Source organism: Canis aureus, chromosome 12, assembly GCF_053574225.1.
Source record: "Canis aureus isolate CA01 chromosome 12, VMU_Caureus_v.1.0, whole genome shotgun sequence".
Classification (NCBI taxonomy): Eukaryota; Metazoa; Chordata; class Mammalia; order Carnivora; family Canidae; genus Canis; species Canis aureus.
This window is the reverse complement of record NC_135622.1, coordinates 6,359,146-6,372,413: the sequence shown is the minus strand read 5'-3', so window position 1 is coordinate 6,372,413 and position 13,268 is coordinate 6,359,146. Positions and strand designations below refer to the sequence as shown.

The following is a 13,268-nucleotide window of genomic DNA, read 5'->3' as shown; positions in this document are numbered from 1 at the left end:
AAGGCAGGCGCTAAACTGCTGAGCCACCGGGGCTGCCCCTGGAGGTGGTCTTTAACATAAGATTGTTCTCAGAAGATACTGTAAGTTACATATGCACCCCTTGAAGTGTTGTTCTGAGACTGACTTTTTTATTTGTTTGAGGAGGAAAGGGAGGAATTAATTTTATTTTCATGTAGCCTATGAGTCTGCTGTCCCCAGTAGCCCTACTGGTCAGGGACTGTGTATTGTCCCTGTGTATGTGGGGACATACACAGTTGACACTGTGTATGTCCCCACAGTGCTTAACCAGGACCTGGCACATAGTTGCTACCCTGAAGAACAGGGAGAGATCATGTGAGAACTTCTATAGTACTTAGAATAAGGATGATCACTTTGAGGAGAGCATGTTTCCATGTTTTTTATTGCAAATGCAGATTCAGAACACTGAAACTCATTCAGAGAGAAAACTAAAGCTCACTCAATGTTGAGAACTTTCTAACACTATTTCTACCACCTTCCAAGGTAATAAGCCACCATTCTCTTCCATTTATGTGGTACAATCATTTTTTTTTTTCACGCTTAGAAAAAAAAGGATTATAACAAAATAGGGAGTATTCAAGAAGGAAAATACTGGAAGGCAGAATTTTTAAAAGCAACAACGCACTAGAAGCCTGGAGACTGTTTAAGCACAATTGACTGACCAGCCCACAGTGGGGGGTTTGGGGAGAGACAAAGGAGAGAGTATGAAATGGACTGAAATATCAGGCACTTGAAAAACTTCTGTTCCCTGACCAATCAGCAGAATATAAGTGAAAAATAGCCCAAGGTGAGGGAAAGAAAGGGAAAGTTGAAGGAAGTGGACAATTAGAGGTAAAGTAGAAACGAGGTAATTAAATATATATAAGGAAGAGCTTTGCAAAGAACTCTTAAATAAATGAAATCAATCCATAAAAGGGAGGCACCTAGCTAGGAAACCACGGAGATCCACTAACAATGATTCTACAGCTGTATATAGCACATACCTCAACCTAGAGAGAGAGGCAGGAGTTGCTCTTTCCACTTTACAGGAGGGAAAGCTGAAGTTCAGAGATGGTGTGTGATTTATTCAAAGTCACACAGCTAATAAGTGAAAGAGCCTGATCTCTAGCACTCAGAATGGAAAAGGATTTAGTTCACAGACTGAATGAATAGTTTACCTTCTTCTTATCTAGAGAGGTGATAAAGAGTCTTACCTCTAAATTTTCCACTAAAATAGACAAATAGATATATTTTCCTCACCTTGCAGCAGCAAATTGTAGTTAACACATGGTTTAGGGAATCTGATCTAGGCTCCAACCTTAGCTCTTCAACCTACTAACTAGAGACCATGATCAAGCTGTTTAATCTCTCTAAGCTCTGTTTCCATAACTGTAAAATAGCAGTAATACTTCCTACAATTATTTTGAGTGGGGAAAGAAACATAATTAGGTAGGTAACCAATTGCTAATATTAAGTGCTTAGTTTTTCTAGTAATAAAAATATTTGTCTATTGAAAAAGTAAATTTTAAAGTTTTTAGAAACAAAATCATAACTCACTGAAGAGTGTGCTCATTTTATTCTAGCTACCTACACCTGAGCCTGGTGTCAGATCATTCTACCATAAAGACACTACTATGGTCTTCAGATGTTAGGAGCAGAATTACTAGGGATGGGGATAAAGTGCATCTAAAGGGCTTGGCAAAAATAAAATAAAATAAAATAATAGAATAATAAAATAAAATAAAATAACAACATAACATAACATAATTAAATTAAATTAAATTAAATTAAATTAAATTAAATTAAGGGCTTGGCAGGCATAAACGGGAGTGGCAAAGTCACACCTCACTGACCCGGAAGATGAGCACCCAGTCCAATCCCCAGATGCTGTCTAATAACCCCGGACCAAGGTTATCCACACTACCCAGCACCTGCATGCCACCCTCTGCAATCTTTAAGTGGCCTTGTGAAGTAACTACTGGTATTAATCTCTTTTCACAGGTGTGAAAACAGAGACCTATAGAGATTGAGTAATTTGCCCAAGATCAAGTTAAATTGGAATTGATCTAACTCCCGGTTCTGTGTTCTAAACCCATGGATTTCATGAATTAGTAACTTTAAAGTTTAGAGATACGGAGTTTCCAAATCATGTGACAGATAAGAATATAATTTCTAAGATATATCATTCATGCATGCATTTATTCCATATGTATTCATTGATGTCTACTATGTCCCAGGCACTGTCTTAGGGGCTAGGATGCAGCAATGAACAAAGCCAAGTCTCTGCCTCCTGTCATGGTCATTTATCATGTTTTGCTACCAAGGATGTTTTATTACCAAAAAGATGTTTAAAAGATGTGTTATTATAAAAAGCATGAGAAATAGTAACACTGTACACAGAGAGATAATAGAAGTCCAAACATAGAAATAAGAATAGGGGCACCTGGGTGGCTCAGCGGTTGAGCATCTGCCTTCAGCTCCAGGTCATGATCCTGGGATCCTGGGATCAAGTTCTGCTTCAGGCTCCCTGCAGGGAGCTTCTCCTTCTGCCTATGTCTCTGCCTCTCTTTCTGTGTCTCTCATGAGTAAATAAATAAAATCTAAAAATAATAATAATAATAATAATAATAATAATAATAATAATACAAAACACAAGAAAAAGGATTGGAAATAATAATAGCAAACAGGAAAAATACCAAACACAGGAAAGAAGGCTGTTTTAAAAGATAGGAAAGAATTTCAGAATAAAAGTAAGTTCTTCCTATGAAAAGCTATCTAGAACCAATGCCGATAAAACACAGAAAAGTACAAGATCAATTTTTATTTTATGGTACTAAACTGTATATTATTGATTGCCAGTTTGAAGGTTTATATTGATCAGTGCACTAGGGTGTCTGGGTAGCTCAGTTAAGGTTAAGTGTCTGAGCATCAGCTCAGGTCATGATCCCAGGATCCTGGAATCCAGCCCCACATCAGGCTTCCAGCTCAGCACCCATGCTCTCTGTTACTATCTGTCTCTCTCTCTCTCTCTTTCAAATAAATAAAATATTAAAAAAAAAAAAAAACAGTGCACCAGTAAGTGGACATTGATAGTCCAACTTGTTTTGGTAGCTCATTTCAAATCACAGTCTTTTTTTTTTTTTTTAAAGATTTTATTTATTTCATGAGAGACACAGAGAGAGAAGCAGAAACATAGGCAAGGGGAGAAGCAGGCTCCTCCCAGGGAGCCCAATGTGGGACTCTATCTCAGATCCCGGGATCAGGCCCTGAGCCAAAGGCAAATGCTCAACCATTGAGCCACCCAGGTGTCCCGAAATCATAGTCTTTATAGAAATTTGTTTCTCATGTATCTATGCACCTAAAAAAGGAAACAATCTTCTAACCCTGTGTCTCAATTTTGGGTAAAACAAGCATTTCCCCACCTCCTACCTCACCATTCTCCCTACAGCTGTAAGAGAGACCAGGGCCCAAGAGAGGGCAGGGCCCATGTCCAGCCGGTTGGGCCGTGGGTATCTGACCACCCATCTAGCAGCAGGTGGGCATTTATCCAAAAGGGATGCTGCAGATGGGTGAGGACACTTCCACAAAGACTAGCAAGGTCTAAGACTCTGCCAGGGAACTGCCCCAAATTTCAGTTCTCCAAAGATTCCATCTCTCTCTTCAGTAGGCCCCCATGAAAATGCAAATATTTCTGGGATGTTAAGCTATCAGCCAACACTTTCCTTATCAGCCACAGCACCTTTGTTATCAGCAAACACCCTGGCTTAAATTATTTGACAACTTTCCAAGTGTGTGTGGGAAAGAAACCCTGCTTTGTCCCCCATAGGGGGAGGTGAAGAGTGGAGATATGGTTTGGAGAATGCAAGGTGGGAGGAGAGAATAGTTACAGGAGGACCAAAGATAGGTCCCCACTACCTTGACATCTTTTCTACTGGCCCTGCACTCATGGGAGAGGGGCAGAGGGAGGGTGGGAAGTGTGTGTGTGTGTGTGTGTGTGTGTGTGTGTGTGCGTGCGCACGCGCACACATAATCTGTGAGCCAACTTCTAGGAAGCAGACAGCAAGTTCTGAAAAAAGGATTGCAGGCAAGTTTATGAGGCCTGAGCAGAGCACACAGGCTCTCAAGGGATGGCTGATCTGTCATTCAATGGACTCATTAAAAAAAAAATCACAGCCAGCTGCTTTCCTAATACCCAGCTGGTTCTTGCTTCCCTTCTAAAAGGCCATTTAAAAATGTACCCTTATCCACTCCAGATCACTTTAAGCACTTAGTAAGTAGTTACAATATGACAAAGTTGTTGACTGGTATGAGATGCTAAAAGTTATAACCGTTCTGGGTAGCTGGGAGCAGTGAGCTCTGGCCAGTGCAGGGGGTTGCAGTGTACTGTTGTCAGCTGCTGACCATTGAACCAGGTCCTGCTCCCCAGGCCACACCTTCCAGCTGTAGGCTTAATGTAGATGGTATCCGCTCCTTCTCTCCATCAGTGGTGTCTACAGGTGTTTACTCCCCCTAGCTCTTGGTGTCATTCATTCCATTTGTTTTCTCCTAAATTCTTCAGGGAATTTTCCATCAATATGTCTTACTGTGGTTTCACAGATCATGAAAAAGGCAATCACTTATTAAAAATAACATTTTAAATACCATTTAGTTCTTCAGATAAGTGGTCATGACAAGATAAGGACAATGATCAATATACAAAATTATAAACATAATGTCATCCCAACACTATAAAAATAAAGCATTACACATATACAAATCTAGGAAATGAAGATAGAAAATACACCACAATATTAACATAGTTCATATAACACTGGTTATCTCCAGGAGTTGAGGTTGAGAGTGACTTCTATTGCCTTTCCTCAAATCCATCCACTTCTCTCCAGATTCCTTGCCATCACCTAGTCAAGTCACTATCATCTCTCACCCGGACTTCTACAACAGCCTCCTAACTGGCCTTTCTGTAGCTATTTTTGCCAATTCGTTCACCACATAGAATCAAAAGTTATCTTCTTCAAATGTAAATCTGGGGATCATGAAGATAGGGTAACAAACTGGCAGCAGCTGCCGGCTCCTTGCATGAAACCCAACCCTGAAATGACAAAGAAACAAGAGTGAGTTTAATGGACCCAATACTTATTGCAAAAACTATTGTTTGTATGCTTGTTTTTTGGTTGGTAGGAAGTCCAAAGTTGGTTAGATCTTGGGGCATGTTGCAAGTTCAGAGAATGGCAGCCTAGAGTAGACAAGGGCTAGAAACTTTGGATGGTATTTTAGTTTCCTATCGCTGTATAACAAATGACCACAAACATAACTTACAACAACAAACATTTATTATCACCCAGTTTTTGTGGGTCAGGAGTTCAGACACAGCTCATCTGGAGTCTCTGCTCAGGATGTCACAAGGCTACAATCAAAGTGTCTACCGGGCTCCATTTTGTTCTAGAGCTCTGAGTTCTCTTCCAAGCTCATCTTCTCATTGCTAGAGTTCAGTTCCTTGTAGTTATAGGACTAAGATTACTGCTTTCTTGCTGGCTGTCAGTGAGGGCTGCTCTAAGCTCCTAGAGATCCCCCCAAATAACTGTCATTGGCCTCCTCACAAACTGACCACTTCTTCAAAACCAACAGGAGAACCTCTCTCTTTCTCACTCCCTCCATCCCTCTCCAGTCTGCGAAGATGGGATGTTATAAAATGTAAGGTAATCACAAAAGAGATCACCTCATCATATCGCAGGTCCCACTTACACTCAAGGAGAGGAAATTATACAGGAAGAATTCTGTCTCCCACAGAATTCTTGGCCCCCTGGTCCCCAATGATTCATGTTTTTTCCACATGCAATATACAATCACCCCTATCTACTATAGGTTGAACTCTTAACCCCCCTGTACCTAAGAATGTGACTGTACTTGTAGACAGGTCTTTAATGAAGTGACTAGATTAAAATGAGGTCATTAGGATGGGCCCTAATCCAATATGACCGGTGTTCTGAAAGAAGAGGAAATTTGGGCACAGGCAGGTGGAGAGAGAAGACCATGTGAAGACACAAAGGGAACACAGCCATTCATCAGCCAACAAGAGAGGCCCTCAGAATAAACCAACACTGCTGAACCATGATGTTAGATGTCTAGCCTCCTAAACTGTGAGAAAATAATCTCTGTTGTTTCAGCCACCCACTCTGTGTTACTCTGTTATGGCACCCCTCATGGACTAATACACCACCCCATGATCCTTATCCCAGTGCATCATAATCAAAATCTTATCATCTAAATCTAATTCTTATCACCTCATTAACTCAAAGTCCAAAATCTCATCATCTAAATCAGTGCTGATGAAGATCCTAGGCGTAATCTATGCAATACAGCACTTGGGATGCAATTCCTCTCCATTGAAAGACCTGTGAAACTAAAGAGAGAAGGTATCTGCCCCAAACGCAATGGTGTGACCACCTTAAGGATGATAGCTATCAATAGTCTGGCTCAAAAATTGGGAAGATAAGAGGTAAAAAAAAAAAAAAAAAAAAAAAGAGTCCCTGGTCCTTCACAGTCCTGACATTAAGCCAGGCAAATAAATGTTAAATTTCCTTGATTAGGTTTTAAGGCATGGGGATAAATTCTGTATGGCTCTCCACCCTCTGGACACTGTGTTCTGCCCTCTGAGCCACCCTTCCTCTTCCACAAAAGATAGCCCATGTTGTAGCAAAGTAGTTTTATTAGTCTCCTTCCTGCCAGGAGCTTGGCGTCCTCACCTAAGCCTGACAGAGGGAACTGGAACTAGAATAGAGAGAGGAGAGCATCTTTGCAGGTGAGGGGATGGCCTTAAAAATGGGAGATTGGTTTCACACTGGGGAATTATTGAGGGGCATTAGTCAAGTAATTAAATATGCTATCAATAGTGAGAGTCAGATTTCTCAACATCAGAAAATGGAATTACAATTACAGAAAAGCAGAAAATCAGAATGAATTCTGTGATGTTGAATTTGGAGCTAGCAGTTTGCAATATACATATTAGATATAGAAATAAATGTAGATATATAAGCATGTATATGTATACATACATATCTTTCCTAGTTCTTTCTGGTGAGAAGTCTTGGGAGTCTTGCTTATTAGCCATAAGCACACCTACTCCAATTCCTGGTTTCTAAATATTATTCTCCACTTAAAAGAAGTACGGCTTCTTAGAGAGATGTCCAAGTTGAAGGCTGGGGCAGGGAAAGTATAAGATGATCCTATAAATTATTTTTTTGCCAGAGGCAAGGAAGTACTCAAAGAATGATGGAGATACACAGATCTTGAAGATTTGTCTCTTCAGCCACCTTGAAGAGACTTCCACTGAGCAAATTGGAAACAATTTGAGTATCAGAATAAATAACAATTGTAAAAATCTGTAATTCTTTAAGAGGGAAACAAACAATGAATCCTTATAGATATAAAATAATACGTGAGTAAATTAGCAGTTTGTTGGGGTCTAATAGGATAGTTACATAGTTTCGTATTTTTCCACACATAACCGTTTATTAATTACAAAGAGAAAAGAAGTAACTTGAGACTGGAGAAGCCTGAGGGACATCATCTTAATAAACCAAAGTTAATGCCAATTGGTAAGGGGAAAAGTTGAAATTTGCACCACCTGGTATGATGCACTGAGACTAACAGAGCATCATTTCTGTGTTTTCCTTCCAAAGAATTCATAACCTGAATCTAAGACAAGAAAAGAGGATAAATGCCTAAATGAAGAGACATTCTAGAAAATAACTGGCCTACAATCTTTAAATGTGGCAAGGGACATGACAGTCAAAGAAAGATTAAAGAACTGTCCCACACTGAAGTGAACCAAAGAGACTTGGTGCATGTAAACTGCGGTTTTGCACTGTATCTTTTAGCTGGAAAAAGTACAATTGCAACACTTAAACTTTGAGTGAGATCTGACGGCAGTAATGCTTCAAAGTTAATTTTCTGATTTTGTTGACTGTATTGTTGGTATATAAAAGAATGTCTTTATTTGTAGGAAATACCAAGTTAATAAAGAATCGGACTGGCTATCTATTCTCAAATGATTAAGGAAAAATAGTCACTTCTATAGTACTTTGAGAGTTTTTGGAACCTTGTAATTCTTTCCAAAACTGCTTAATGAAAGATATACTCTCAAAAAATAGGCTGTGGTCTACCTGGCAGGGTGTCCTCCATCTCTGCCTTGTGGGCCCTCCCCAAACAGTGGGAATGGAAGACAATAGTTTCTTGCTGATCTCACGCTGTGGAAAGGAGCTGCTATTGTCAGCATAGCAGCAGCTGACTGTGGCTCAAGATTTTTCTGTCCACATTTCTGTATTAACTTCACTGACAAATCATTCTCACAATTCTCAGAAGATATGCCCCATCTGTAATATAATCACCAAATCAAAGACCCAGGTCTGACTAAAATCTCTCCCATTCTTCAGACTACAGATCTCTGTCTGTCCCTGAATCTTTCTAAACCAACAAGGCGTCTGGGTCTCTTCAGAAATAGATTTACTTCCTATTATATTATGGGGAATGTTGCTGACTTTTACATGAGATTTCCTGCTTTCTCTCAGCAAGTGACTAAACCGGTTACAGCTAATTCTGCTGGGAGGTAACCAGCTGTTTTTGCACAATCCTGCAGCCATTTCCATGAATTAACTTGGGAGCATTGCAGACCCTTGAAAAGCAGCATAAGGCTCTGGTGCCTGACAGCTTTAGTAGGATTTAGCAGCCTCAGCAATGGACTGAATATAAAGAAACATAAAATCTATTAACAGCTGCTCCTGATATTGTCCGTGTAGACTTGGGTGAGATTAAAAAAAAAAAAAATCTCTCTATCCTTGTGGGTAATATGATGATACCACTAGCCCATACCTATTGTCAAGGTGTGTGTGAGGATAAACAGAGTGTACTTAGAGTCTTGAGTTCTTTATTAAAATAACATCATATGGGCACCTGGGTGGCTCAGTGGGCTAAATGTCTGCTTTTGGCTCAGTTCATGATATCAGGGTCCTGGGATAGAGTCCTGCATTAGGCTCCCTACTCAGCAAGGAGCCTGCTATTCCCCTTGCTTGTTTGTCCTCTCTCTCCCAAATAAACAAAAATTTAAAAAGAGAGAGAGAACATTTATAGTCATATTGCTGTATTTATTCAGTGCTTAAAAAGGAGAAATTTTAAGCCCTAGTTCTACTAAATATAAGAATTATTATTAACAATTACATTATAGGTAATAAGATTGTTTTTTTTTAATTTTTATTTATTTATGATAGAGAGAGAGAGAGAGAGGCAGAGACACAGGCAAAGGGAGAAGCAGGCTCCATACACTAGGAGCCCGATGTAGGATTCGATCCCGGGTCTCCAGGATCGTGCCCTAGGCCAAAGGCAGGCGCCAAACCGCTGCGCCACCCAGGGATCCCAATAAGATTGTATTTAATCATTTGTTTATTCAACACATATTCATTGAGTACAGACACTATGCTGGAACAAGGATGAAGCCATGAATAATAGCTCTTGGAGCATAGAGTCTAGTGGGAAGATATGCAACTAGCCAGCCCTCACAAGTGCAGGAAGGGACAACTAGAAAAAAAACTGTTCCTCAAAAAGTTAAAAATAGAACTACCATATGATCCAGCAATTCCACTTCTGGGTGTCTATCTGAAGGAAACAAAATCACTGTCTCGGAGAGACATATGTACCCCTAAGTTCATTATAGCATTATTTGCAATAATCAAGACATGGAAACAACCTATGTGTTCATCAATGAATGAATGGATGAAGAAAATACGGTGTTATGTATGTGTGTGCATACACACACACACACACACACATATATACATGCACACAATGGACTATTTTTCAGTTATAAATAAAAATGAAATCCTGCTATTGGGGACAGCGTGGATGAACCCTAAGTGAAATAAGTGAACACTAAGTGAAATAAGTCAGACAAAGAAAGACAAATACTCTAGGATCTCACTTAAATGTGAAATCTAAGAAAAACTCAACTCACAGAAACAGAACATATTGATAAGGGGTGGGAAGTGGGGGAAATGGATGAAGATGGTCAAAAGGTACAAACTTCCAAATAAGTACTGTGGATGGATGTACAGCTAACAATACTATACTGTATATTTAGTAGTTGCTAAGAGAGTAGATCTTAAGAGTCTACATCACAAGACAAAAATGTAACTAGGTGTGGTGAGTGATGTGGTGATCATTCTGCATTATATACATATATCAAATCATTCTCTTGTACACCTGAAATATTTGCAATGTTATATGTCAATTACATCTCAATAAGACCGGGAACCAGACTGTTTTAACTTCAGTGAAAATGACTATTATCAGGCAAGTAAAAAAAGAAATCATGGGTCTGGGAGTCAGAAGAGGATCTGGAACTGAGTTCTCCTACTTATTGCTACATGAACCTCAAGAAATTACTGAACTCTGACAGCCTTGATTTCATTAGGCATTCTCTGAAAATCAGCACAGCAACACCTGCACACCCTCTTTCATGAGATTCTTGGGAAACCCAAATGAGATAATCAATGCAAAACCACTTAGAAAACTCAAGAGATACAAGTTTTGCAGAGTCTTTATACAACATTTGAGCGTGGTTGTTTTTGTTTGCCCTGGCCACTCTGGGTGGAAAGAGCCAGGTGGTACAAATCCTTACCAGAGGTGCCCTTGTCAAATCCTACCAGGTACTGTGGGGATGACTGTACCCAGACAAAACAGATCCACCACTGCTTGACTCTGTCCACTGGTCTCAGTCCTGTTCCGTTCAACATTTTTAACAACAAATTGGATGAAAATACAGGAAGACATTTATCAATGTAAAGCACAAGTGAAACTAAGAATAGAAAATACAAAGATTGACAGAGTCAGGATCCCATCTCTCCAGGATAACAAGATGAAATATAATTAAGATAAATGTAAAATCCTGTATTTAGAGTCACAAAAATAACTGCAGAGCAGCACAAACAAAAAGACTGGAATATTGCTTGACTCTTCTTTCGGTATTTCACATATAAAGTGTTCTACTATTCACAAAGTGCTTGCCTCTCATTTAATCACTTAGGAAGTTAGCTTTTGTGAATCTGATATGTTAGATAAAAATTTACTTTGATTTATCCTTTTGATTGCAAATTCAGTATTTCCTTATTTAGGCTTAATGAAATCTGAGTTCACGGACAGCACCAAGTATAGCTACATCCTAATCCTTGTCATACCTAGAAGTGTCAATGGTGTGTACTGTGCCCAGGATTCAACAATGAAGCATAGCTGAGGCTAGGATGAGACATAACATTGCCCCCTTAAACTCAGAATCCTACCTTCTCTGCAATCTCCATCTCTTCTAAGAAACTTGTCCCAGTCTTCTCAGCTGCAATTAATCTGTTTTTCATTATAGTCCGTATACAGACAAATGTAGGTATAGGTGTCCATATGTACAGGACTGTTCACCATCTTAAGTTAAATTCAGTTATTCTGCACCAACCAACTCACCCACCCCACATTCAACTCTAGATTAACAAAAACAAACACACACACACACACATCTTACAAATCTTCAATACTCGATCACAGAGATTTGCACATTTTAGGTACTCAATAAATATAAGCAGAATTGAGTGATGATAATAGAATCCATTCTTTGCAGTCACGCTGACATTTGACTTACTGTTTTAACTGTTTACTAAGTTCCATCCACTTACTTTGACCCCCCCCCCATATTTTGCTTTGTTTTTATTTTCAGCTTCAAAATGGGCATATAATAGCCACCTTATAGAAGATTCTCTGAGTACTAAATGCTAGCAAAATTCATAGGTTATATAAATACTAGTTCCCTTCACCCTTCAACTGCTAGCTCATTGGCTTGACAGAGGTCAGAAAAAGAGTTTCTTTAAATGGAATAATAAGAATAAGACACCCTGACTAGTCTTCCCAAGTTCCTGTAGAGAGATCAGATATCAGTGGCTTCTGGTCCCCAACTGCCCATAGTCCTTGCAGACTCTCCCAGTGCCTGACTAATCCCTAAAGTCAGAAAGGCAGCTGTTTTTCTATAAGTCAGCCATGCAGGGTTATTTGGGAAGCATGGGGTTTCTTTCCCCTACCGCTGCCCATAACAGCATTCCATCCGCACAGACCTGGACTCTTGGACCTCACAATTGTTTGCAATTCAGCAAATGTTTCACTGCTTACTGTGTTTCAGAAACTGTTATAGGGCCAAAAGATATTTAAAAGTTGATTTGATTAAAATTACCCTCAAGGAACTCAGTCTACTGAGAGTTGTGGAGTATACTTCTACAAACTAATCTCCCACAGAGCAGAATGTGATAACAGCCAATAAAGAGACATGCCCTGGTGGGGGAAGGGAGGGAGGATTCCCTAGGACTCCAAAGTGGAAGATCTACTCTAGATCTTGTTAGGAAAAGCTTCACAGGGAGAGCGGCACTTGAAATGCACTTAGAAAGATGAATAGGTAGCTATGGGGATAGAGAGGGCATTTGGGTGGAAGGGATACCCTAAGGAAAGGCAGAGAGGTGGAAAATAATGGGAGGTATTCAAGTCACAGCCAGCACACAACTTGGGCAGAGCTAGGGCATACACAGTGGAGTAGCAAGTCAAGAAATTTGGTATAGTAGGTAGCTTCTGAAATGGCTCCTAGTGGTTGCTTCCTGATATTCATACCTTCCTTGTGGAATCCCCATCTCTGACCCCCATGCAATAAGGCTATAAAAGACTGGACTGACTCCCATCTTGTTCCTTCTGTCTCTCTTTTTCTCTGTCTCTGTCTCTCTTTCTCATTCATTTCAGTAAAGCCAGCTGCCATGTTATGAGGCACCAAGGCCCTCAGTTCAACAGCCCACAAGAAACTGAATCCTACCATAATCATTGGGTGAACTTAGAGGCAGATCTTTCCCTAGTTAAACCTTGAGATGACTATGGTCCCAGGTGATGCCTTGATTGCAATCTTATGACAGACTCTGAGGTAGAAGACCCAATCAAGCCATACTCATCCTCTAGACCCACAGAAACTGTTAGATAATGAATGTATGCTATGTTGAGCCACTAAGTTTGGGGATAATTTGTTATGCTGCAGCAATAATTAAAGTACTTAGAAAGGATTAGAGACAAATTTTGGAGGACATTCAGTAGCAGACTGACACAACTGCCCTATGACTGATATGTTTTGCCTATATCTACTGTAATATATATCAAATGTGAGGTATTAAAGGAATAATGATATGACTAGAGACAGGTTTGTCAAACACACG

The 13,268-nt window shown here is 39.8% G+C and overlaps 1 protein-coding gene and 1 long non-coding RNA gene across 10 annotated transcripts in view; one reads left to right on the top strand and one right to left on the bottom strand.

Annotated features, from left to right (window-relative positions):
• The window catches only part of LOC144280472 (uncharacterized), a 99,344-nt gene that overhangs the window by 23,511 nt on the left and 62,565 nt on the right, over positions 1 to 13,268 (bottom strand). Inside the window, exons 7-8 of one of the 2 annotated variants that reach the window (XR_013348873.1) lie at positions 4,922 to 5,086; positions 2,441 to 2,597 (exon numbers count right to left, since the gene is read on the bottom strand). This is a non-coding gene — a long non-coding RNA (uncharacterized LOC144280472). The remainder of the gene's footprint in view (positions 1 to 2,440; positions 2,598 to 4,921; positions 5,087 to 13,268) is intronic. The other variant, XR_013348874.1, reaches the window with a different exon arrangement.
• Positions 1 to 13,268, top strand: part of GJA8 (gap junction protein alpha 8) — a 70,054-nt gene that overhangs the window by 732 nt on the left and 56,054 nt on the right. The window lies entirely within an intron of this gene.